At 41.0% G+C, this 24765-nt stretch overlaps 5 non-coding genes across 5 annotated transcripts; 3 read left to right on the top strand and 2 right to left on the bottom strand.

Moving 5' to 3' along the window:
- Positions 1 to 7378: 7378 nt before the first annotated feature.
- On the top strand, positions 7379 to 7451 carry trnaf-aaa (transfer RNA phenylalanine (anticodon AAA)). The gene has a single exon. It is a non-coding gene; the product is annotated as a tRNA-Phe (tRNA).
- A 109-nt stretch (positions 7452 to 7560) lies between these two features.
- On the top strand, positions 7561 to 7633 carry trnav-aac (transfer RNA valine (anticodon AAC)). Its single transcript has one exon. It is a non-coding gene; the product is annotated as a tRNA-Val (tRNA).
- A 9818-nt stretch (positions 7634 to 17451) lies between these two features.
- Positions 17452 to 17533, bottom strand: trnal-aag (transfer RNA leucine (anticodon AAG)). Its single transcript has one exon. It is a non-coding gene; the product is annotated as a tRNA-Leu (tRNA).
- A 1676-nt stretch (positions 17534 to 19209) lies between these two features.
- On the top strand, positions 19210 to 19283 carry trnat-agu (transfer RNA threonine (anticodon AGU)). Its single transcript has one exon. It is a non-coding gene; the product is annotated as a tRNA-Thr (tRNA).
- Positions 19284 to 19738: 455 nt separating this feature from the next.
- On the bottom strand, positions 19739 to 19820 carry trnal-aag (transfer RNA leucine (anticodon AAG)). The gene has a single exon. It is a non-coding gene; the product is annotated as a tRNA-Leu (tRNA).
- Positions 19821 to 24765: the final 4945 nt, after the last annotated feature.

The following is a 24765-nucleotide window of genomic DNA, read 5'->3' on the forward strand; positions in this document are numbered from 1 at the left end:
TTAGTAGCATGGTGAATCGGAGATTCTCAACCCTTACTTTGTGCGACTGGAAAATAATTCGTGATCGGATCAACGAAATGCTTCGTAGAAGGAGGTGCTCTTTTCCTCTCGTCTAACAGTCTGTCCACAAACAAAACATTCCTGTTAGACAAGAGGAATGTAAAAAAACAATTACGTTTGTCAATGGAAACCTGTGTGTGTGTCTCTCTCTGCTGGATGTCCCTCTCACTCTCTGCTGAATGAATAAAAGCATTTCTATTAAAAACGCGTTTGCATTTGTCTGGTATTTACTTTGGTCCCTTTTAACTGTTTTTCCCATCTACTTTTTTGCTTTGAGATGCCACTTTTAAAGGTGATATGTAAAATAATGTTTTTTATTATTGTTATAGAGAAACATGATCAGATTTTCCCTGGTTCAGAAAAAAAGATCTAAAGTGCTACATCTAACTTTCTTAATTCGATGTATTTAAAGCAGTGAACTACTGTAGATGTAACATAACATTCAGAAATACAATCGAGAATAGTTTGTGGTGTTTGTTTAGATGAAATGTTCCTAAAACGTATAACGTAACAAAATTAAAGACGATTAAAATCTGTAATCTTTCCACTTGTACTGTAAGTCATCGGAAAGTTCCTGCTTTGTGTAAGGATGGTATCAAAAAGTAATCTTAAGTGGTGAGAAAGCTGTGCTCAATGTATTTAAGGGACTTAAAAGTAAAAGGAGATCTTCATATTGCTTGACTAATTTTAAAAACTAAGTTATAAATGCAGACGCTCCCTCGGTGCCATGCCGGGTGTAAAGATCAAAATATACATTCGTCCCGGGCAGAGGCCGAAGAGTGCCCGGCTGGGGTGCGCGGGGAAGAGCAGGACAGGAGTGAAAGTGGTCAGGGTGGGGTTTAGGAAGGCGTACAGTCTGGGCAGGTATAGATTTTATTTTTCAAATACGTTTTAGAAAACGATTACAATCTAATCCTTCCACGTTTGATCCCAAAATCCCAAGAAAAATAAATCTAAACGGGTAGAAAGCTATGCTGAAAGTTTATTAAGATACTTAGAAGACAAAGATACTGTATCAATTTATGTTGCATTAGTCTGATTATGATTAAAAAACACATATAATTAAACATGCGTTTGCGATTTAAATCAAAACACGATTTAAATCAATATAAATGTTTATATTGTAACGCATACTGTCCAGCCTCCATTTCTCTATAAAAATTTACTCTATTACACACACAATAGAAGCAGGAAGCAGAAGCAGGGACCGTTGTCAGAAGGGAAGAAGGTGACTATTCATTGTTATCAAAAATGACTTAGAATCGATCATGTTGTGATATTTTGAAATATAAAAGTCAATGGATTGTCCATAATATTCCTATTCTATTTTTTCGAAGAAATGTTTGTTAAAAGAAAAGTCCAGCACCAGCTGGATTTGAACACACAACCCGTGAGTTGGTAATCGGGCACGTAGACCAGTGGGCTACAAGGGAAGTCGCATGAAAAGAGAGGCGAAACAGCCCTACACAGCCCTGTCGCAGTACACGACTATAATCATATCGTTATTAATTTCTTGAGATACGCGATTCCATATTCTATTCCCTTTTAATCAAATTCTAAAAGTATGCTTGTTGACTTCGGTATCACGTTAGTTAAAGACTTCGATGCTTAAAATGTTTAGGGAGAAATGGAATACTGGTGTGTATGTTTTCTTTAAAGTACCGAGACCAGCCATATACTGTATGTTTAAGTTCCAAAATTAATATCGTTTATGGCCTTCACACGCGTTGCAGTATGCTCCTATTCTTTTTATGCTCAGGCACTAAGATTTCCCTTCAGTGGTAAAATTCCATATAAATATTCAATACTTTAAGGGCACAGTTAAGACATTAAATATACATATACATACTGTATACAGTACAGTTTGCATACGGTAATATGTTTATGTTCCTAAATCAATCTCTTTTATGAGCATGTGAAAGCATTGGTGAATTGATTCTCAAAAATTACTGTACTTTGCATGATTGGAAACAAATGCATGATTGCGAAATGCTGTGGTGTTACTTTTACAAAGAGGGTCAATGAAAAAAAGAATGTTGACCAGGGCAATACTTTGAGTTTACACTTAAAGCTCGTCCAAGGTCATTCATTATTACTACTATTAGTAATATCTTCGTTAAAGACTTTGATGGCGACAGCTCAAACATGAGAGGTTGAGCTTTATTAGCTCCACCTTGCGGAAATTCCGGATACTATTATTTTGCTTGCCGTATTATAGGAGAATTTACGGTAACAATGACACCAGAAAACTGAAAGTTCCTTCCCCTCCCCAAGTAGAACTGTCTAATCTACATAAACACAGTGGGGTGTAACACCTAGCCTAGACTTTGTGAGAACTGAGTAGTTCTACTCAGTTTGGTGAATTGTTGATAAACCAAACTGGTGCCCTCCCTCTAACTCACCATTCCTCCCTTATGGTAGTGTATGCAGAGAAACCCATGTATATAAACCCATAGGGTCAAATGCAATGGACTTCCCGAGTTAAAACACAGCCGCGTACTAAGTTAGTATGGTACATTCTGGAGATCATCTCCCGCTCCAAGTTCAATTGCAGCAAAAAACATGTGGAACAAAGTTGGAGCTCAGCTCAACTTGTGCTTAATCCGGTTCCAAGGGCTCGGCCTTGTTGTACTAATTAGCCCGAACTGGAGAGGACTGTACATCAGAACACTTCTGATTAGTAGAATAATATGTAGGCCACATTAATATACAATTACTTTTCTGTTTCATTTATATTCAAACGAAATTTCCTGACAAATCAGTTAGTTTTTAATTTAAGAATTGCATTTAGTCGACAATTCACCTGATGAGGCTACATAGTTATTAATGAGATACCCAATTATAATTAGTCATGAAACAAATGAGAACAGCAGCTGTCCATTTGAAATTAAACACTACTGTATTATTGCAGAATTAATTTTGTTTAACACTCCAGATGAATAAGCAGACATCATTACAGCTAAATCGTTACAAAAGACACCGACTAATAATCAGTAAAGTTAAGTTTTATTTTTAACAGAACTGGAAATTAAACTTATAAAAATACTTGAGCAAAAAAAAAACAACACAACAATTGTTCCTCTGACCTTCTAAGCATTTTTTTAAGGCAATACATTTCTTTAGCAGGGTGTGCCTTGTGCTTACTTTTCAGAACTTTGATTTTCTCTCTCTCTCCTGTATCAGTTCAGATTAAGCTCTTTAATCAGTTCCAACATCTTCCTTTCAAAGTGGGGAAGTGCTTGCTGGCATGTTGTTTTGCCAAGTCGTGCCTATCCTTTATGATGGTATCTTCTGACACCTGCGCACAATCCAACAACATTACAAGACCAGCGCTATAACAGGAGTCATAAAAACACAAGAAGCCACATTGAACGAGCTTTCAGAATTGGTAAACAACGCTTTGCTTGTCTGTCATTTGGTTTGCATACCAGTCCATCAAGAGGTAGCACAACCCTGGCTGTTTCAACACAGTCATTGGATCACAGCCACAGGACAGAAAAGGGACTGTAAACCATCATAAATCACTTAAGATGCTGAGTTTTTTCCTTTAACATACTTGGGTGCCACCTATTTCCTCCTCATCCCTGCTTTCCTCCAATAACCACAAATACGGAGACCCATCACTAAAATATTTAACAAATCTATCCAGTTGACTCCTCGATTTTATAGAACATATTAAAGCCTCACGCTACATTTATATAAATAATAGTTTAAGTTCTGTTCTCTTCACTCCCTAGCACCTTAAACTTCACAGCTACTAGTAATGATTAACATTCAACATAATTAGTAAATGTCACTTTTGTAAATACACACATTAATCAGCTTCATTATGAATAAATGTGGTATGAGTGTTAAGCAATTTTAATTAAATATTACAATGTTTTCAAGCAGATGCATAAATTCAGTATGTGGTAACTATTATTTCCACTATATTCTGGAGCCTTCTAATGCAATTCATCGTTACACCAAGTATGGTACTAAGTTGCTCAAGCCATATTAAGAGGTGGTTTAAAATAATTCACTAGTTTAGTCACTTCTAGAGGGCAACAACTATTACTCTGTGTTCATTGCAATTGAGAACAGGTTTAGTACGGTGTGGACTAAGCATAGCAGCAACGTTCGTTGCAATTGGACTTAAGGTGGAGCACAACTTCAGACCACAGCTGCGTACTAAACACGGGTTGAACGCCTGTTAGTACTTCACTTTCAGTTTGTTGCAATTAACCCCTAGACTTTACACTACGAAGGTCTAAATCAAGCTCAAGCAGAGACAACCCATTAATGGCTTTCATAACTTCCATTAGTCTCCACCTCTGTCTTCCCCAACTCATTCTTGATCTTCCTAAACTAGGCGTTTAACTGAAATTCAGCCCAATGAGACTGTTTAGTCTGAGAAAAAAAAAAATATAATAAGCGCTATTCCTGACAGCCTGAAAAGAAACACAGATTCCTATAGCCTCAACTGAGCAAAAGAGTCAGTTCCTGCACTTTCTGAAGTATTATTTAAAAAAAAACTCCAGCACTGGCTGGAGAGGCTGTGTGTCCGGGCTCAGCGGTTATATAGGACAGGACTCAGCGCGCAGCAGGTGTGACTCATTGCTCTGCGCTGCCCGTGCGGAATGCGCGTCTCCTCCCTCCACACTCCACCGCCTCGCTAAACCGCCTTCATACTCCCCAGCGGCAATAACATCTCCATTTATTAAATTTATTCTTCCATCTTAACCCAGAAAACTCCTGGGACGTTTCTGTGAACCGATAAAGCTCTCTCTGTTGGTGGTCACACGTAGAAACAATGCACGAGCTGAAAGCAGGAAGTCAAAGCACTCCTCCCTCACTGTATATCTGGGTCCAGACTTCCGAAAACTCCTAAAAGTGAATTTCCAGAACGCCATATTAAAGTCTCCCACCCGTTCGTTTCAAATACATCAATTAGATGAGTTCGGGTTCTTTTCTGATGTATTTTAATAGTTTGGCACTGTGCCTTGTTAAATATGTTACAAGCAAAGTTTATCAACTTCATGCGAGGTTTTGCGTGGATACAAAAACATTATATGATATCTATAACACACGTGAAGAGTGAATCTGAATTAATCAGAATGCTTTGCTGCACCAGAATTGTTATTTACGTATTTTAAAAATACATCTGTTGCATCTGAAGACAGAATAAAACCCAGAACTGTAAAAGGACGACAGACCATTAAACTGTCTGGTGATATTGCTGCATGGGGCGCAAGATCACAATAGAACACGTTATTGTAAAAAATGTTTACATTCGTGAATGAGTATTTTTTTTTAATTATACCAAATGTCCGTTAAATAATGAATTACGTTTATCAGACCATAAACACTATTATATGAAAAAAAAAACATTTACTATATATGCATTTAACTTGCTTTTTTAAAAAACATGACAATACGATAGATGAAAATTGTTGTTCAGCGCTCTTGTATTAAATATACTCTACCAGCCTTTTAAGTCATGTGTCAGAAATAAAGTGTATAAAATTCGCTAAATCAAACAAAACACAAAACACAAGCGCTACGAAAAAGAAAAAAATGTGTTTATCCTGCAATTTTATCTTGCTGAAACGTTTTTCGTTCGAAAACGATTTTGCCACGCCTGTAGCGTTTACACGAAACCTCTTAGAATCGCGAGAATACTTGCTTTGTGCATAAAATACATTGTGAATGCTTTCTCAGCCTTTACTTTTTCGTTTATATTACATTTTTTGGAACAAGCACGAATATTCTTTTGTCCATATCTTCGCAACGGAAGCACAGAACGCCTTCAAACCAAATGCATTTTAAAGACCACGACGTGGATATTTCCACAGCCTCTACATCAAAGTATCAGTGAGCTAATTATCTTTTTTTAAACCTCCGGTTTTTCATCGATGCGTAATTACGCACTAACTGGAACCCGGGGGACCGCTGTATACACAAGTTCACAACGCGAGAAATACTGTTCAATACGGCTTCATGCGAAAAACCCGTATATGACCATAGGCAACAGAATAGCGCAGTCTCCAATTGCTCGGACTGTAAGCACAGGAATAAAGCTTTGTCTGAATTCTGAAACCCTTCCTTTACGTCCTGTTTTCATTCAGGTAAGAGTCAACTATATGCACAATACTACTGACAGCAGGAAGATTAAAATATTCTTTACTCAGCAGCTTATTAAAAACAGCTCCCATGATGTTCAAACCGATTTTTTACACAGAACACTGACACAGCTTTGCGTTCTGAATCTCTTTTTCTCGTGCTTTTATTTAATGTGGCACAATGCACTGGGATAGGGGTATTCTGTTCACAAACCAATAGCATTTAAACCACAGCACCCACAATGCTGCAAGTAAGTGTTTTACACACTAAGCAGAGAGCGATGTCTTCCTCGTTAGTATAGTGGCAAGTATCCCCACCTGTCACGCGGGAGACCAGGGTACATCAGGACGCGCATTGAAGTGAAAGCAGGATGCGCTGCCACATCCACTGTGCAGATCCCGCCACACTAAGAGGTGAGTGGGTCTGTTCGATCACAGCGCTAGGCGAACCCCCAAACAGTGTGGGTGGCAACAAATGAAATGGGCCTGTTTCCGCCCGGTTTCGATCCGGGGAAATCGGGCCCAGTAGTGGCGGGATCTGTACAGTGCATGTCGCAGCGCTTCAATGTGCTCAACATTCACTCCTACCCCGAGTGCAGAAAAGACAGCGTCCGCAGCAACAACAGCTCAGGTCTCTGCACAGGAGCTAAGCTGCCCTCATCTCCTCTGCTCTGCAGCTCCTGCGGAGTGGAGTCCTGCCTGGAGCCGTGTTTGCAGGCGGCGGCTCCCCGCGCCCTGTCTGTGCGTCGTGTCCAAGAGCTCCTGGGAGGAAGAGAGAGCCCTCCCACTCGGGGGCTTTTCCACGGTCTGTGTGAGGAGGGGCGGGTGTGTCCAGTAGCTTATCGAGCGGAAGCCTGGGGCGGCGGAGAGCTGTGATCGTGCAGAACTTGAGGTGTCACCTCTTTGTCTGCTTTCCCGCCCCCCCTCCGCCCAAGCTCTGCTCCAAAGTAGCCCGGCAACCCCTCACACCTGCACGTGTCACAACCTAAGGTGCGGTCATGAGACACCCATGGGGTGTCGTTCTGTTCTTGCTAATTGTTTCCTGCCCGTCGCAGGCAGGAGTCCATGCGAGGAAGATGCGCTGGACAGAGCTCAGAGGGCGCAGCTGGGTGGCTTTCCTTCTGAGTGACGTTCCTGCAACACTCTCCCGCTACTCTTGGTGCGCTCATGCCACAACACAGGAAGGCTGGAGCAGGTGGCTGTGGGCTTTGCGCACCGCCGAAATAGCTCAGTTGGGAGAGCGTTAGACTAAAGATCTAAAGGTCAATGGTTCGATCCCGGGTTTCGGCATTTTGTTTCATCGCGCCCTTTGTTCCTCTCTCCAGCGCCCCCTTCCTAAAGTGACGCGTCCCTTTCTCAGCCCAAAACGCAAGCGAGACACCAGCAGCAGTCCCTGCAGGTTTCCGTAGTGTAGCGGCTATCACGTTCGCCTAACACGCGAAAGGTCCCCGGTTCGAGACCGGGCGGAAACAGCCTCGTTTTGCACGCTCCTGTACTTCACAGAGGTCTTGAGCAACCGGTCATTTGTTCCCAATGTATTTCCGGTGCCTTAGTTCACTCTTGTACCAAACGCACGTTCCTTCTGTACACGGAGCCGATCATTTGCAATTGGGCTGTGCCGACAGACCAGGGCGAGCTCTGTCGGCTCAAAAGCAGCGCAGGACCTGCAAGAACAACAGAAAGATTAGCATCCAGCGGGGGCCTCTTAGTGAGCCCAAGAGCTCATCAAGAATCGGCTGCAGCAACAGGGCTGGGCGCATTGTTCCATTCTCCGCCCACTCTCGGTGTAAACAAGTCCCTCCTGGTCTCTGCTTGAAATGCACTTTCCTGCGTTTGCTTTGGTGTAACTGGCTTCCCCTGCATGGGCGAATGTGAAGAAGATCCTTTGTAAGTAATTGAAGAAAACCGAGAAGAGGTCGGAGTGGCCTCTGTCGTTCATCAACGATCCAGTCAGGCAGTAATCCTCTGTAAAGCACCGTTCGTTCACATCGATTGGCTTTTTTTTGCCTTCATTCGTGCGAGTAGTAAAAGCAGACACCCCTATTCTGCCGTGACCCGGATTCGAACCGGGGTTGTTGCGGCCACAACGCAAAGTACTGACCACTATACGATCACATCGAGTTACCGAGACACACGCGGCAGGGCGGAAAGGGCTGTGCTCTCTTCGTGTGACATAATTCGGAAAAGGCCTGACGTTGCATTTCAACTGAGCCCCAGTATACATCGACCCTTCGACACTCTGAGTGACAACTCTCTTGCGTGTTTTCTCATATTTATGTAGTTTGCTTGCATGATGCCGGTGAAGTGGAAATCTAATAAGTAAATTGATTCTTAAAAATGTAGAGAGCTTTGAAAAAATATATTGGTGCTTTTAGATAATATATTTCAAGGATGTAACTGCTGTGCTACAGTGCATGCAGAATTTTAGAAAACAGTTCGTCAACAAAGTACACTGTTTAGGTTAGTTTAGAAGACAATGTACCAAAACAATATATGCTGTCTGGGTCATTAGAATTAGCTGAAAGTAACTGATAAGCTTTGAATAACAAATCTAGTTTTTCTTCTCTCGCTCTATGATGTAATCTGTTTTCTCTTAGAGAAAGGGGAAGTTTTAGAAGGGACCAAGTGCTGAACTTTTTTACAGCGCAACGTCTTATAAAAACCCTGTACTGCTTGTAACAAATTGAGTCTCTGATGCACTTGGCGAAGTGGCAGCAGGGCTCCCAATATTGCAATATTGAAATAAAGACCTTACTCAGGTGAGAACTCTCTCTTGTGGCTTCCTTGACAGTTATATTTCCATGACAGTTTGGGGGCTCGTACGGGATCACAAACCTAAACGCGAACGGCTGCTGAAACTCCATCCGGACCCGGACAATTTTAGCAAAATTGGACGAACCTCGGAGGATAAACTGTTTATCCTTCCAGAGACGCGTCTGGAGAATTGGCAGCTGTCTGACGCCAGTAAGTGATCCTTAAAAATAAATAGTTTGAGAAGCGAGCCACAGGGGTGTTCTCACGCGGGTTTGATGAGTCTGGGACTCATATAAAGAACTTATCTTAACACAGACGTGTGGTTTTTGCTCTGCGGAGTAGTTAATGTGATAAGGTTCTAAGTAAGGCACCGATCGGTAAAAATGGGAAATTAAAATTCAAAGACGAAAATGGGACCGAGCAGTCCAGCAAAAGTACACGTACGACAAATTCGGAGAAACAATTATAGCCTGGGTTAGGGAAAAAAATTATGTTCATGAACTGTAAAGCTAGGGTAATAGGTGTAAGGGAACTTGCACATAATTTATATATGATAATTAGGGGCCCATAACTATGAAGGAACTATGAAGTGAATCAGAATGGACAGAGGAAAGTTGAATTAGGAAAAAGAAGTTTCCTGAAGAAGGGGAAACTTAGAAGAGAAGGAGAAGAAATGAAAGAAAATGAATTGGAAAACTTATTTAATGGAAAGAGGAATCACAGAAATAATGGGAAGCTTAAAAAAAAAGACTAGTCTTGAAACTAAAGAACAGCAAGCTGCAGCTAAAGTCATGGCCATGCGTACTAAAAAGAAAAAGTCTCCACCGAAATTAGAAAGCGGTCCGGAGCCACTTGTTTGTGAAATACCAATGTGCATTTTTCCAGGTCCAGAAGGAACTCCCACATATGTACAGTACATTGACATTGGTCTCCTAGTGAATTATTTGCATTAGTTAAGTCTTTTCCTTAATTGCCTGATGATCGTAAAGAATTTAGAAGAAAGGCAAGCGCCTTGTTCTTGATTGTCTTAAGCCTAATTACAGTGACATAACCTTGTTGCTAGATCATATTGTTCCTAAAGGTTTACAACGTCCTCTAAAAAGGAGGAGGCAGATTGGCGGATATGTAACCCAAATGATGAAGAAGTATCCATCTAAATTAAACCACACGGACATGGAGAGGAAAAGTTAGGCGGCCGCTTCTAAAAAGAGGTAAGGACTCCTCTTTTCTAAAAAGTCCCTTGTCCTCTCCATGTTGCTGTGGTGGGTTCAGGGTTTTCCTGAAGCTGAAGCGAGTACAACAGAAAAATGAGTTAATGGTTTATGTGTTTTAGAATCCTGTTTTGTGAAGGTGGGGTAGAAAAAAAGGGATTGCTGAAGGAATAGCGTCTCGCCCTGCCCTTGCGAAACAATCCAGGTGTTGCATCCTGGTACACGACTGCAGTACGGCTGAAGGTAGTAACTAGAACTGTACTCGCAGAAGAGCCGAAATGGTAACTCGATTCAACTGTGTGTTTAAAGCCAGGATTTGGAACCTGGTCCGTGTTCCCAAATTGTGATAGTTCGTCAGTTTGTCTCGACTTGGGGATTCCGCAGGGCGCGTGGGAGACGTGAAAATGGTTTGGTGTGAAGAAAAAAAAAAGTTTGATTAATCCAAAGTGAAACTTAAAAGAAATATGTCAGACGGAATTTAGGCTGAACAGGAATGTAGAAAAGTGTATGAACATTTGGATAAAAATAAACAATATTTAGAGGAATATTTGAGAATTCAACAGAATATCATAGATGAGACGCAAAAATCTCTGATGGAAAAGCTAAAAGCAATGGCTGAACGAAACGAAGTTATATATGCAGAAAAAGAAACAGCAAAAGAAGAAATAGAACGCCTTAAGAGAGAATCTAGGAGAAGGGTGGGAATTAGTGTGGAGATTTTTGAAAGAGCATTACCCACCGAAAACTGATTAGAGAAAAGTAACAGCATGTCAGCAGAAGGAAGTGAGGATGTTTCAGATTTTACAGAAAGGTTTATAGCTTTATGGATAGTATACTTGGGGTTAGCCGATGAGAAGGAAGTGAATGAAGATACTTCCACAGTAATAAAACAAATTTACTTGAGTGGGTTAAAACCTGGTGTTGCCAAGAATGTACAACTATGCTTTCCTGATATTACGGACAGCGGAGACAGATTTGATTTAATAACTCGCGAAGCATGCATGCAGAAGTGCGAGTGCTCCAAATGGGAGGTAAAAAGACTCCCAAGGAGGAGAAAAGGGAGCCGCCAGTTTGTCGAAATTATTGTGCGACTTTAATGTTATACCGAGATATAAAACCCCAAAGACAAAACTACTAATAAGCTGGTGTGTAGTTACTAAAAAAAGGTGTTTTTTGGAGAAATTGTAAGAAAGAGGCTTGATTTCACAATTAAAGAACATGTCAGAAGCTGAAACGAGAGCCGTGCGTGAACTAACAGTTTTAATCTAGTAAGCCCCTCTGTAGCCTTCCTAAATTTATCTCAGCATTGAAATAAAAGTGAAATAATCTTACAGTGTGCAGTAACTGGGGGATACAGGAGCACAGCTGTTCTGTTTTTAGACTAAAACAGCATAAAAATGTGATAGAAAGTTTTCTAACAGGTAACAGGAGGCTACAGGAGAAGGAGTGCAAGGGTTGTGTTTAAAGCAAATATAAGCTGTCAGAGTCTGCTTGGGTAAAGATGTACAGTTTCAACTACTGATGTGGGTGGGGGACTCCCCAGACCTATTTTAGGCCCAGACTGTAGCATTTTATAAGGAATTACTGCATGAAATAGCATTTATGTAAACATAACTCAATAGAGTTATGTGATATTGTGATTGTTTTACCCCTCTACCCCTCTAATGAGGGAATCCATAAGGCCGGGCTACTCCAAGTACTGGATCTTGAAAAAAAAAGGAGTATAAAACCAACTACATGATAAAGCCAGGGTGAATGCCTTCTCAGAACGAGCTTGTCTAGTGACGTATTGGTTTAAGGGGGGTAGTGCAGTCTAAAGACAAAATTGCCTTGACCCCTGCAGCAGAAACCGTTTTTGATGTTTTGAGACAAGCTTTTTTGCAGGCACTGGCCCTGGACTGGATTCCCTCAGACGGATCATCTGTATGTAATCTGTCTGTAAGTGAAAGAAATGGGTTGTGAGCCGTTGTGCTGGTGCAGGAGCATGGAGATAGGCATCGTCTGGTGGGTTTATTATTATTCAGGACCCCTTGATGCGGTGGCCAAGGGGCCGTGTTTATGTGTTGTGCAGGCTACCTGCCTAGCTGTATAAACTGTGAATAATCTGGTGTAGAACTAGCAGACTATGAAAAGATTTAATTGAAACTTGTAAATATGCTAAATGGAAAATTGTAGCAATTTATATAGACTGTATATATACATTTGGTGTATACCACAATTTTGGATGGCAGTGAAGGAATAGGGATTTCCCCAACATGGCAGGGACTCCAGTTAAGAATGCTGGGTTTGTCTCTGAACTGTTAGAAGCTTTGCAGCTACTGACTGAAGTAGCTGTGGTAAAGTGTAAATCACATAATAAAGAAATGTTTCCAGTTACTCGAGGGAACAACTTTGCAGATGTAGCTGTCAGGTGAGCAGTCCTGGTAGAACAGGAGTCTGAGACCCCTGTGAAACCTCTGTTGGTGAAAAGGGGACAGCTACAGGATATTCAGGCTGAGGCCTCTAAAGCAGAGAAAAGGACATGGTAAGAAAAGAGTGTGGTGCTGCCAGCACACTGAACGCCCTGCATGCCCTCACAGCCTAATGCCCTTTGTAGCTCGACAAATGCACTCTGTCGGACACCTGGGTGTGAGTCAAATGGTGTGCCGGTTACCCAAACCTGGGTGGGGACCATGTTTGAAGCAATAGCCACTTATGTGGTACTGTATCTCAATGTGATGCTTATCAAAGGAACTCAACAACAGTTCAGGTGCAGGTGCTACAGCTCAAAAGGCCTGCTCCTGAGAAACCTTTCATGCAGTAGCAAATGTTTACAATTTACAATTGTAAAGGGAAACCTTGGCTCTTATAATCTGTTTTCCCAGTGGGTTGCTGTCACTGCCTCTGTGTCTACCAAACACTTGATGATGGAGATAAGCCCTCGGTGGGCACTGCCCTACCGCTTATATTATGATCAAGGGACAGGCTGTGGCTGCATTATTCGGGGTGAGATGGACTGAGATCACCCTCAGTCTGCTGGAACAGTGGAATGAAGGAACAGAACTCTAAAAGATCGACTAGACATCAGACTGAAGGAACGCCATGGGATGCGGGCTGGATCAAACAGAACTGTGTAATAGAGCCTGTTTGATATCATCACAGGCCAATCAACGAAACTTCCTAGAGGGATGAATTTGGCTAATGGATTGTTGAATTTGCTAATTCTCTATTGTAGTATTGTAGGTTGTTAATTGAAGTGGTGCACGGGGCTGGTGAACAGGTGCTGGACACTTGGAGACCTCCAGTAGAGGGAAGACACGACCTGATACCTGGCGAGTGGGTGTGGGTGAGGAAGATATACCCTGCCAGATGTTGCAACCCTGCTGGGAAGGACCATATCAAGTGCAACTGACTACCGACTCTGCCATCTGAGTGACAGGATGAGATCGCTGGATCTACGCATTGCGCTGACACCGAACCACTGCACCAGAGACTGAGTGAACATTATTATATTGTCACTGTTTCTGTGTTTGTTGAGCTTCCTGAGGGGGGGTGACAGTGTACCTGTTAAGTGTAAGGAGTTTTACTTTAATAAATAAATAGCAGCCATATCACCCTGCAACTCACAACTGGTAACCCACTGAAGCTAAGCAGGTGTGAGCCTGGTCAGTACCTGGATGGGAGACCTCCTGGGAAAAACTAAGGTTGCTGCTGGAAGAGGTGTTAGTGGGGCCAGCAGGGGGCGCTCACCCTGCGGTCCATGTGGGTCCTAATGCCCCAGTATAGTGATGGGGACACTATACTGTAAACAGGCGCCGTCCTTCGGATGAGACGTAAAACCGAGGTCCTGACTCTCTGTGGTCATTAAAAATCCCAGGGCGCTTCTCGAAAAGAGTAGGGGTGTAACCCCGGTGTCCTGGCCAAATTTCCAAATTGGCCCTTACCAATCATGGCCTCCTAATAATCCCTCTCTACGAATTGGCTACATTGCTCTGCTCTCCTCCCCACTGACAGCTGATGTGTGGTGAGCGTTCTGGCGCACTATGGCTGCCGTCGCATCATCCAGGTGGATGCTGCACATTGGTGGTGGTGGAGGGGAGTACCCATTACCTGTAAAGCGCTTTGAGTGGTGTGTCCAGAAAAGCGCTATATAAGTGTAAGCAATTATTATTATTATTATTATAAATGGGGATATGGAATCAATACTTTATCAGTCAGCCACAAATAATAATCAGAGCTCCTGTTGGGATTGTATTGCTATAAAAGATGCTCATGGGAGTAATCCCCTTTGGTAGAGGTGATTATTTAGGTTAATTGGCATGGGTAAATAGCCCTGCTTTTAGTCTGAGTGTAACTCAGATATATTAGAATGGAAATAACTGTATGCTCCTCGCTATAATCACAGTTTTAGGCCATTCTCTATTAGGGTGATAGACAGCTGTTTAGGTGAGCAAAGACTAAACAGTACTTGTATTCTAGACAATTGTTAGCAAATTAATGACTTAGCAAAGCATATCTATGATGAAGAAAAATATATATCACAATTATAATCCAGATATTTGGGGCATTGGTGCATGGCTACAGTCTGTGCTAGGAACCTGGAGAGGGTCTCTGGTTCAATACATATTTGTGTGTCTGGTATTATTCGTTATGATCATACTGTTAATATCCTGCTTGAAAAACATGTGGACTAAAGCTGCTGCTTTTGTGCTAATTGTACGCCCCGAAGGGATCATGAAGGTCAAAAAATGATTTCATGGGAAAGGTTCTCTTATCTTGTGGCAGAACCTGATGGGTAGAACAATATAGTTTTAAGGGGGGTTACCCTTGGGAGTGATTCCCATAGATGCACATTATTATTATGGTTTGTTTGTTTATAATAAGATGTTTTGCAGGAACGGACCAAAGAGAAATTTTACAACTTCAGCTAGAATTGTTCTGCAAAACGGCACAGCTGAGGCAGTGGAACAATGTGTAGATTTTTCTAAGAGTTATTACCCAGCTGTTGACCAATCTTGTAAAAAAAACCCTAAGAAAAATGCTGGGCTCCAGCCCACAGGGATTTACCTGTGCTGTAAGAACTAATGCGTGAATAAGGAGACTGGATTCTGGTGAAAGACAGGAAAAAGAGGTGGTGTTCGCTCAGGTGGAGGGGGCCGTGCCAGGTGCCCTGAATTCATGCTTCCCACTGTAAAAAGGTCACAAACGAACTGAGCAAAGAGCAGGAGTGATGTCTCCACAGGGATAGATGGGGATCACATGCTTGGGACTGATGTGCACAGCCTTTTTTCCTTTTTATGTGGAAGCCTGTCACCACCCAGAAAGAGGAAGAATCTAAACGCGAAGCCTCTTTGTATACAAACTGGCTGAATGAAACTGATAATGAGGGGGATATGAGTAATTTGTGGTACAAATTTATAAATCATACTGTAAAGTTAAAGAAATTTAATGCATCTCGTTATGTATGTGCTTTAATGCCTCATTCTACAGCCTCACCCATTTCTCTCCTGGTTAGAATCACTGTTTGGGCCAGGGGGAATGTTTTTCTTTAAGTTACTAACACCGATTATAGTAGCTGTGATACTTGTCTTTCTGTTTTTGTGTTGCTGTACAAAATATATTATTCCAATGCTTTGAAATATGGTAATGAATATGTTTGCGCATCAGTATGTTCTGGTAAGAACGCAAGAATCCGAAGTATGGGAGCCTCCTGGGAGTCCATATGAAGAATCTAACTTTTAATTATTTTCAAGAATAAAAGGAGGGAATTGTAGTGGAAATCTAATGAGTTAATTGATTCTTAAAAATGTAGAGAGCTTTACAAAAAAAATTATTGGTGCTTTTAGATAATATTTCAAGGATATAACTGCTATGCTACAGTACGTGCAGAATTTTAGAAAACAGTTCGTCAACAAAGTACACTGTTTAGGTTAGTTTAGAAGACAATGTACCAAAATAATATATGCTGTCTGGGTCATTAGAATTAGCTGAAAGTAACTGATAAGCTTTGAATAACAAATCTAGTTTTTCTTCTCTCGCTCTATGATGTAATCTGTTTTCTCTTAGAGAAAGGGGAAGTTTTAGAAGGGACCAAGTGCTGAACTTTTTTACAGCGCAACGTCTTATAAAAACCCTGTACTGCTTGTAACAAATTGAGTCTCTGGTTGCACTTGGCGAAGTGGCAGCAGGGCTCCCAATATTGCAATATTGAAATAAAGACCTTACTCAGGTGAGAACTCTCTCTTGTGGCTTCCTTGATAGTTATAGTTATAGTTTCCATGACAGCAGTTTAACCGATCTTGTTACAGCATGTTACAGTTTACTATTATTAACCATATTAATTTTAAGTGCTTAATGTAAAATCTTGTAAAAATATATTTTCATTGTTCAAATATACATTAAGTCTGACTATCATATAATAAGTTAAATACAAAACTAAAGAAAAAATAGGGTTAAATATAATTCAAAATATTTTGCTAACAATGTTAACTGTTGATGAATAATAAAATGTATTAACTAAGGAGTAGGATGGCACAGTTGTTAGTATGTTTTTTGTTTTGTTTCTTTTTCATAAATACAACAGTAGTACCTGATGTCTCAGTGGCTTTCAAAATTAAATTATGCATGCAAACCTGTGAACTAAAAAGATAACTAAGATATCCATCCATTATATTCCATAATATCCATGAAATATATGGCGCTGAAATATGTGTGACGCAGTGGTGGCCTGACACAGTGAGGTGCCCTGGCAGCTGTATGATGCAGTGGTGGCCTGGCACGGTGAGGTGCCCTGGCAGCTGTATGATGCAGTGGTGGCCTGGCACGGTGAGGTGCGCTTGCAGCTATGTGGCACGGTGAGGTGCGCTGGCAGCTGTGTGATGCAGTGGTGGTCGGGTATGTAGAGGTGTCGTGCGAGGCATGCTTTTTGCACGCATGAAGTAAATCCCACGATCGCTTTTGAACTTGGACAAAGTACTTCCAAAGGAGCGCTATGCACAAAGATTTAACAAGCTCAACCCCCGCCGACGATTTGGTGTGAAGAAGCAGAACATTCAAGTTTCACAGACAGAAGCAGCACGCCAGCACAGCCAACATTAAAACGGAGGGCACACTACGATTTGCATTGACACAAAAGTGATCTGGGCAGACGTCGTTCCCTGCATAACGAAAAAAGTGGCAAAGCGCCTTTGGGTTGAGAGGACGCAAGAAGGTTTTTGTTTTGTGCCTTGATGTCAAGCTGAGAAAGTATCTTTAAACACTTTGCTTAGTTTCTCGAGAGACTGCCAAAAAGCAGTTCCCTCCCTTTCGTCTGAAGCCAGCTGAAAGTGGGTCTCGACAGAAGCACCTGGCAGCGGTGGGATTCAAACCCACGCCCCTGAAGAGACTGGAGCCTTAATCCAGCACCTTAGACCGCTCGGCCACGCTACCTGCTGCGTGCTGTCTCTTTGTCTCATTACTTGCCCGGAGGAAGCCGGTGGGTTTTGCTGTTGTCGCCCGACTTAGTGGCGTTATGACCGTGGAACCGACTGCACCTGCTTTTTCTGAGATGCTTCCCCTCTCATGGCGAGATCTCGACTTCTTTAACACCTCTGGATAAAGATCTTCTGTGGAGCAGGTTTCAGACCTCTGCGTACAGCACCCTTGATGTCATTTTATTTTTACAGCAGCCGCATCCGGAAAGTTGTGTCTTTTACGTTTTATTTGAACAACAAAACTACATACAATACAAACAAGAGCACATATAACGTATCAAGAAAATCGTCAGGGGCACATGCTATAATACAATTACACTTAATGAAAAACGATTACACAAGGTAAATAAAGATAAGGTCCGCACAGCTTGTTCTTACATTTCGAAAGAGTCCGTAAATACCCCTTGACGTCTATTTTGAACTGTTCAAACGTAGGACTCTTCCCAGACCATTTCACTTTATACCACATTCCTAAACGAGGATGCTTCTCCTGTTTTAGAACTATTTTGGGCAGTATGGCTTATACAGCACACCCACAGTATTCTAATGGTGGGCTGCAGATCTGTGCTATAGTTCAGTTGAATTCAAAGGATCCAGCAATCGTACTGGATTTGACCGGGATTCTGAAATGTCTCTTGCAAAAGTATTCGGGTTTGCTTGAACCTTTGATACAAAAAGTGATCTGATCTGAAACTACCCATCTTACAATCTCTGAGGTAGTTGTCACTAAACTCGGACGTGATGTGGCACACATGTGCCGTGTGCCTTTACTTTTGTAAAAAACTGGTATTGGGAAAAGTTTCTTAATATTTCTTTTGATTAGCATGCAAGAATTTGTGATCATTACCTATGGAATTTCCCGCCAGTGTGGAGCTTGAATTCACAACCTTGAGACTCAGTGTTCAAGAGTCACAGAAGAGGTCAGCCTGGTCTTCAGTTTAGCAACGATAAGCTCCGGCAGTGCTCCTCTGTAAAGCAGATTGTTCGGATCGGTTATGTGGGACGGCACTTCGATACTAAGATCGTTTGCAGCACACGCATGGTTTCCCCCTTCACGCAAAAAACATAGACGAAGGAAGCTCTATTGTCTTGGGCTGCTGATCCCGGATTTAAAGCGCTCTGGGTGCCAGCTAAGTCTCTAACAAGCACACTATAAAGACAGGAATTACACTTTGCTCACGTCACGCATGGAATGGCGAGGCTACTTGATCCAATATTATCTAGCCTCACCTTATATGGTGCCGATTCCTGGTTTTCATTTAAGAAAGAGCACTGCAAACACCGTAAACAGTGCAAAACGTGTGATGAAAGAAGTCTTTTCCCCCCTTTGTCTAAAGCAGAACACAGCGGAGTCATGCCGAGGGTTGTGAGATCAAGATTTCAGTGGAGCACTGTCGTCTACGTCTTTAGCTACATGAGTTGGACATCCTCTTGTACACGGAAAGCAGATTGAGATCCTCTGACATGAAAAGTGCCAGGTAAAAGCCATTTCTCATCCTTTCTCTTAGTGGTGGAGCTATCGCATGTAAATGAGGCAACTTGCAAGGCGAGCAGGCTCGGTGCACACCGAACGCAGATGTCTCAGAGCAGTTGAGACGTGTCCAAGTGGCTGTCAAAGGACAGCACCTTGCCGGCGCCGTGGCTTAGTTGGCTAAAGCGCCTGTCTAGTAAACAGGAGATCCTGGGTCCGATTCCCAGCGGTGCCTTTCTTCCTGTCTTACTGTACAGAATTTATCCTTACGGGCAAATCCCATGCCTTTTAATTCAGGTGAATGCAAGTGTTCGTTTCCTTTCTGGAACAACTTGTTTTGAAAGAAATCTATACAGCTTGAGAAAGATGAAACACAAATCTTGCTTATCAGTGAAGAAGAGGTGCTCCCAGCAGGCCAGCTAATACCAGCAAGTTTTTTTTCACCCTGACCCAGAGAATGGAGAAAAGCGAGGCGTCTGTGGCTCTGCAGTGTAATCAGTTCAGGAGTTCGGCGGTTAGCTGAAAGAGTGGTAAATGGAGCTCGCCCCAGCCCATTTTTGTTTTGTGCCTTGATGTCAAGCTGAGAAAGTATCTTTAAACACTTTGCTTAGTTTCTCGAGAGACTGCTCAAAAAACAGTTCCCTCCCTTTCGTCTGAAGCCAGCTGAAAAGGGGTCTCGACAGAAGCACCTGGCAGCGGTGGGATTCGAACCCACGCCCCCGAAGAGACTGGAGCCTTAATCCAGCGCCTTAAACCGCTCGGCCACGCTACCCGCTGTGCGTTTTCTCTTTGTCTCATTACTTGCCCGGAGGAAGCCGGGTGGGTTTTGCTCTTGTCGCCCTACTTAGTGGCGTTATGACCGTGGAACCGACTGCACCTGCTTTTTCTGAGATGCTTCCCCTCTCATGGCGAGATCTTGACTTCTTTAACACCTCTGGATAAAGATCTTCTGTGGAGCAGGTTTCAGACCTCTGCGTACAGCACCCTTGATGTCATTTTATTTTTACAGCAGCCGCATCCGGAAAGTTGTGTCTTTTACGTTTTATTTGAACAACAAAACTACATACAATACAAACAAGAGCACATATAACGTATCAAGAAAACCATCAAGGGCACATGCTATAATACAATTACACTTTATGAAAAACGATTACACAAAGGTATTCGGGTTTGCTTGAACCTTTAAAAAAAAGTGATCTGAAACTACCCAGCTTACAATCTCTGAGGTAGTTGTCACTAAACTCGGATGTGATGTGCCACACATGTGCCGTGTGCCTTTACTTTTGTAAAAAACTGGTATCGGGAAAATTAAAGTCGAAACCCAAAACAGTAACATATTTAAGAGTAAATGCCTCCTAATAGCTAGCGAGCGTTCCTAGTTAGTAAAGTTGTTTGTGTCCCTGCCTGTCACGCGGGAAACCGGGGTTTGATTACTGATGGGGAAACAGCTAGTTTTTTATGATCAGATTCCAATCTTTAATGCTGTGTGTGAGAGTTTACGTAACTTTCTTTTTCTCACATTTTCTGACGACTATTTCGAAGGAGCGCACTGTCAACTCCAAATACTTTTCAAAAATCTGCCTGCATGTTTGATTAGTTTTGTTTTACTTAGAAAAAGTTCAATATCGATCATAACTAAAGAAAATTATGATCAGAAACAAAAACAAAATGTTGAAGATGCAACTCGATCTTGAATCAGAGATGGGTGACATGGGCTTCTGTTCTGATATGGTTGTACGAGAAACAGGAGGAATCTCTTCTCTCCTATGGAGCATGAGCTGAATCAGGAATGAGACATGTCATATATCAACGCATGACCTACATCGTAAAACAAAAACTAAAATAAAAACTAACATTAAGTTATCAGAGACATCCATTTATATACAAACAAGAGACAGACAAAGCAATAATTCTACATTAACTTGTCCTGCACTGATCAGACTAATTGAAATGGTCTGATTCAGAGCCTGTGCAGCTTGTGCTAATACAACAACGACAGTATTGAACCCTCAGCACCATACTGACTACTGAGCACAAGTTCAGCTGCTCTCCACCTTTGTTACGCATGTTTTTTTATTGCAAATGGAGCTGATCCCCAGACAGTACAGTGTTAGTCAGCAGCCTCTACTAGTAATACATCGCCCCTGTCCAAAATCTCTAGGTAAAAAAAACACATTTTATACATTTGTCTGTTTAAAGATATAATCTCTTTTAAAAAGACAAAGGGTTTGTGTGTCAATTGTTTCGAATTAATTTCGAACGCAAAGAAAAGTAGTTTTCTTCCAAGAAATCACACATTTGTCGCAACCTCCATACTATACTTCTCTCTTGTAGTAGTAAAGCATTTTGATTTAAACTGAACAATATATTAAATGTTTCATCTATACACTTACGATTAACATAGGCAGCCTTGAACGGATTGTGGAAATCTAATATACAGATGGATTCTAGAGTGTGCTTTCCAACTTTTGTGTAACATTTTCCTTTGATAGGGCGGAGTTGTTTTTAAAATCTGGATTAAATAAAAAGGAGTGACGTCAGTGTAAAACAGCTTTCCTTCATGGGGAACAACAGTTGTGTTCCATATTTCTAATTATTTTGGTTTCAAGATAGCAATTTAGTATGAAACATAAAAGCCAGCTGGATAAATCTGTTACACGTCATTTACAATGGTCTTTCAACTAATAGCCCGTGCAGGGATCAAACCCCAACTGTTGTTGCGAGTTGCATAAGGCTCTGCAACATGCAGATGAGAAACTAACCTCCGCTTCTTCATTATATACACAGTGAGCTATATTTGCGAGTCTACTGCCCCCTGCGGGCTCTGTATTTGATTGCGGTACAAGACCGGCCGTGGAGGTAAAGTGAGACGGGTGTGTACATTAAAAGGCTCATAGCGTCCCTGGGAAGGCTCAAACCACCACCCTTTTTGTTAACAACCGAGCCACAAAGACTCATGTACAGCTTAACACTCCTAGGTCTCAGTTAAAGTGATACACTGGAGTGAAAGTGAAAGTGATGAATTTCTGGAGAATCATTTGTCAGTTTCCCTACGGGACTAATAAAGTATTATCTATCTCTCTTAAAGGAAAATCGCCAACAGTGGCCGATATCTATTGGAGTTTTTTTCATTCTATACTGCAATTTCTGAAGGGTACAGGCTTGGGGAATTGGACCTTATGGTGAAGGCTGCGGGCTCAGCAGCAGCAGAACCTGATCAGTATCGGTTGACTCCGATATACTTTGACAACTTAACTTCTGGATTTAGAGACATTTACCTTAGTGTCGGTATACTAAGATGTTTTGGTATCGAGGAAGGAGGGACAAAGCAAATTGGCAGAATGTGTGCTACTTTGTTGACTACAAGTCCTCACATGCCAGAGGGTCAATATTAAAAAAAAACGTAACAGTATAATCTCTTGTACTTCACAATTTAATAGTGTCTGTTACATTGTGTCTCACACCTCAGTCTCAGAATTGTGAGACAAGTTTGTAATCAGGAGGGAGGGCAATAGCAATTCAGCAGAAATTGCATTCACCTTTTCCCAATGCATTCTCACATGCCATTTTCTCACATGCCATGCTCAGAGGGTCATATTTTTAAAATGGTATCATAAAATGTCCTGAAGTTCAGGATTTTGACAGTCTGTTATATTGTGTCTCACACCTTGATGTCAGAAATATGAGATGATTTTAAAATCAGGAGGGAGGGCCCTAGAAATATAGCAAACATTGCATTTACCATTTGACAATGTATTCTCTCGTGCCATGTTCAGAGGGTCGTATTTAAAAAAACGGTACAGTACAATGTCCTGAAGTTCAGGATTTTGATAGTCTTTTCCATTGTCTATCACACATCTGTGTCAGAATTTTTAGACATTTTTATAACCAGGAGGTAGGTTCGATCACCCTCTGCTCATCCTCAGTTAACCATTTAGTCTCATATGCCATGTTCTAAATGTCCCATTTAAAACTGCTATATTAAAATTTCTTGTAAAATGCAAGAGTTTGAGACTTTTTATGATCAGAAGGCAAGGTCGTGGAAAATATGTAGGAAGTGCCAGTGAATTTACGTTTTGACTTTGTCTTATTTACTCGTGGTATAACATGCCAGTTTGTTTTATTGTGAGTTGTGTTTCTGAAATGTGTTTCATACAAAAATGCAATTTGGACAGTCTCTACTTACATATTCCCCTTTACTGAGGAAATGTACAATAATACATCCAGATAAGTATTTTTAAAAATGACTGTAGAGAGCCATCTACAGGCGAAAGACGACATAACATCACAGCAGTAGCATTTAAGATGGAACGAAAAACACAAAGCAGCAGCTGGCGAATAAGAAGCCAACTTCAGCCTCGTTAATGCAATAGCATTAGGTGAGGTGGAAAAATATTTCTTGCTCTGAATCTTAACATTTTTATAGGAGGTGTTCTAGGACCTCTTGCCTCAGAAAAAAACTGCCAGTACATCACTTATTTCTACTCCATCAATAGCAGCAGTGTTATCAGTACTGAGCCCTAAATGTAGGTCCTATCATCATATAAAAAGTCGAAAGTATCGACTGCATTCAACTGATAAAATGAATCTTCTATGAGAGTTATATCTTTATCCAAAATACATCGGAAACAAATTTGCACGTTTTTTTGGGGATATCCTGAAGACTGAGACTCAAAACTTTTTTTTCCTTCTTTCCAGGAGGAAGGATTATTCAGATGCAAACATTGTCCCAAAATCGATGTACTCTTCAATGATATTCAAATCCTCAAATTCTTCATCTGAATGTCGATATTGAAATATGATATCGTACAAATTGTGGTTTTCTTTTTAAAGCAAATTTTATGCTTTAAATTAAATAAATTGTATTTATTATGAATGTGCCGGAATTTTTTCAGTACTTTAGAGGGTTCTGCCATTTTAGATGTTATGCTGTTCCTGTCTGATTTATCAAATGTGTCATTTAAATCTCCCGTCATTTCTATATCAGCCTGAAGGCCTTGAAGTAAAGATTGCAATTCATCCAAAAATGCAATTCATCCAAAAAAAGTTTCCCACTGGTGATACATACAAGGAAATGAATGTACATTTTCCCCCCAAATCAACAAATTTAAAATCAAATACCTCCCTCATCTGCAGGTGGAGAGAATAATGTCAGAATAAATACAGGTTTAAAAGTCAGGAGCATTGATAGTCCTATTTTAAAATGACACTAAAATGCTCACAATATATTAAAAAGCTCTGTAAAATAATAAAAAAATTAAAAAAGGTAAAAAGAAATAATACACAGTTATAAAGCTCAGGAATTATCAATGGGAACTTACAATGGGTTGATATGATTTAAAAAATAAAATATTTGAAAAAATCCACTTACAATATGCTAAAAAAGAATACTTAAAACAGGTTTTAAAATTTAAAAAAATAAATAAAACAAGTTAAAAATAAATACTAAATGGGTTTAAAATTCAGGAATGTGATTGGTCAGATGCTTACAATGAGTGTTGCTGGTGTTTCGTGTGATTTACTGAAATGAAAAAATATTCAATTTAAAAAAGGCAAGAGCTTGTATGAAAAAAAAGTTCTTAAGTATCTTTGTTGTAAGAGCTGCACCAGAACTAGTGTATTCATATACATCAGAAAAGTAGCTGAACTTGACTGGTTTCTATTCAGTTATATGCATTAGGGATGAAAAGGAGACTTACATGGATTTTATTAGGTTT

Source organism: Lepisosteus platostomus (genome assembly GCF_059453375.1).
Source record: "Lepisosteus platostomus isolate fLepPlt1 chromosome 5 unlocalized genomic scaffold, fLepPlt1.hap1 SUPER_5_unloc_2, whole genome shotgun sequence".
In the NCBI taxonomy this organism is placed as follows: Eukaryota; Metazoa; Chordata; class Actinopteri; order Semionotiformes; family Lepisosteidae; genus Lepisosteus; species Lepisosteus platostomus.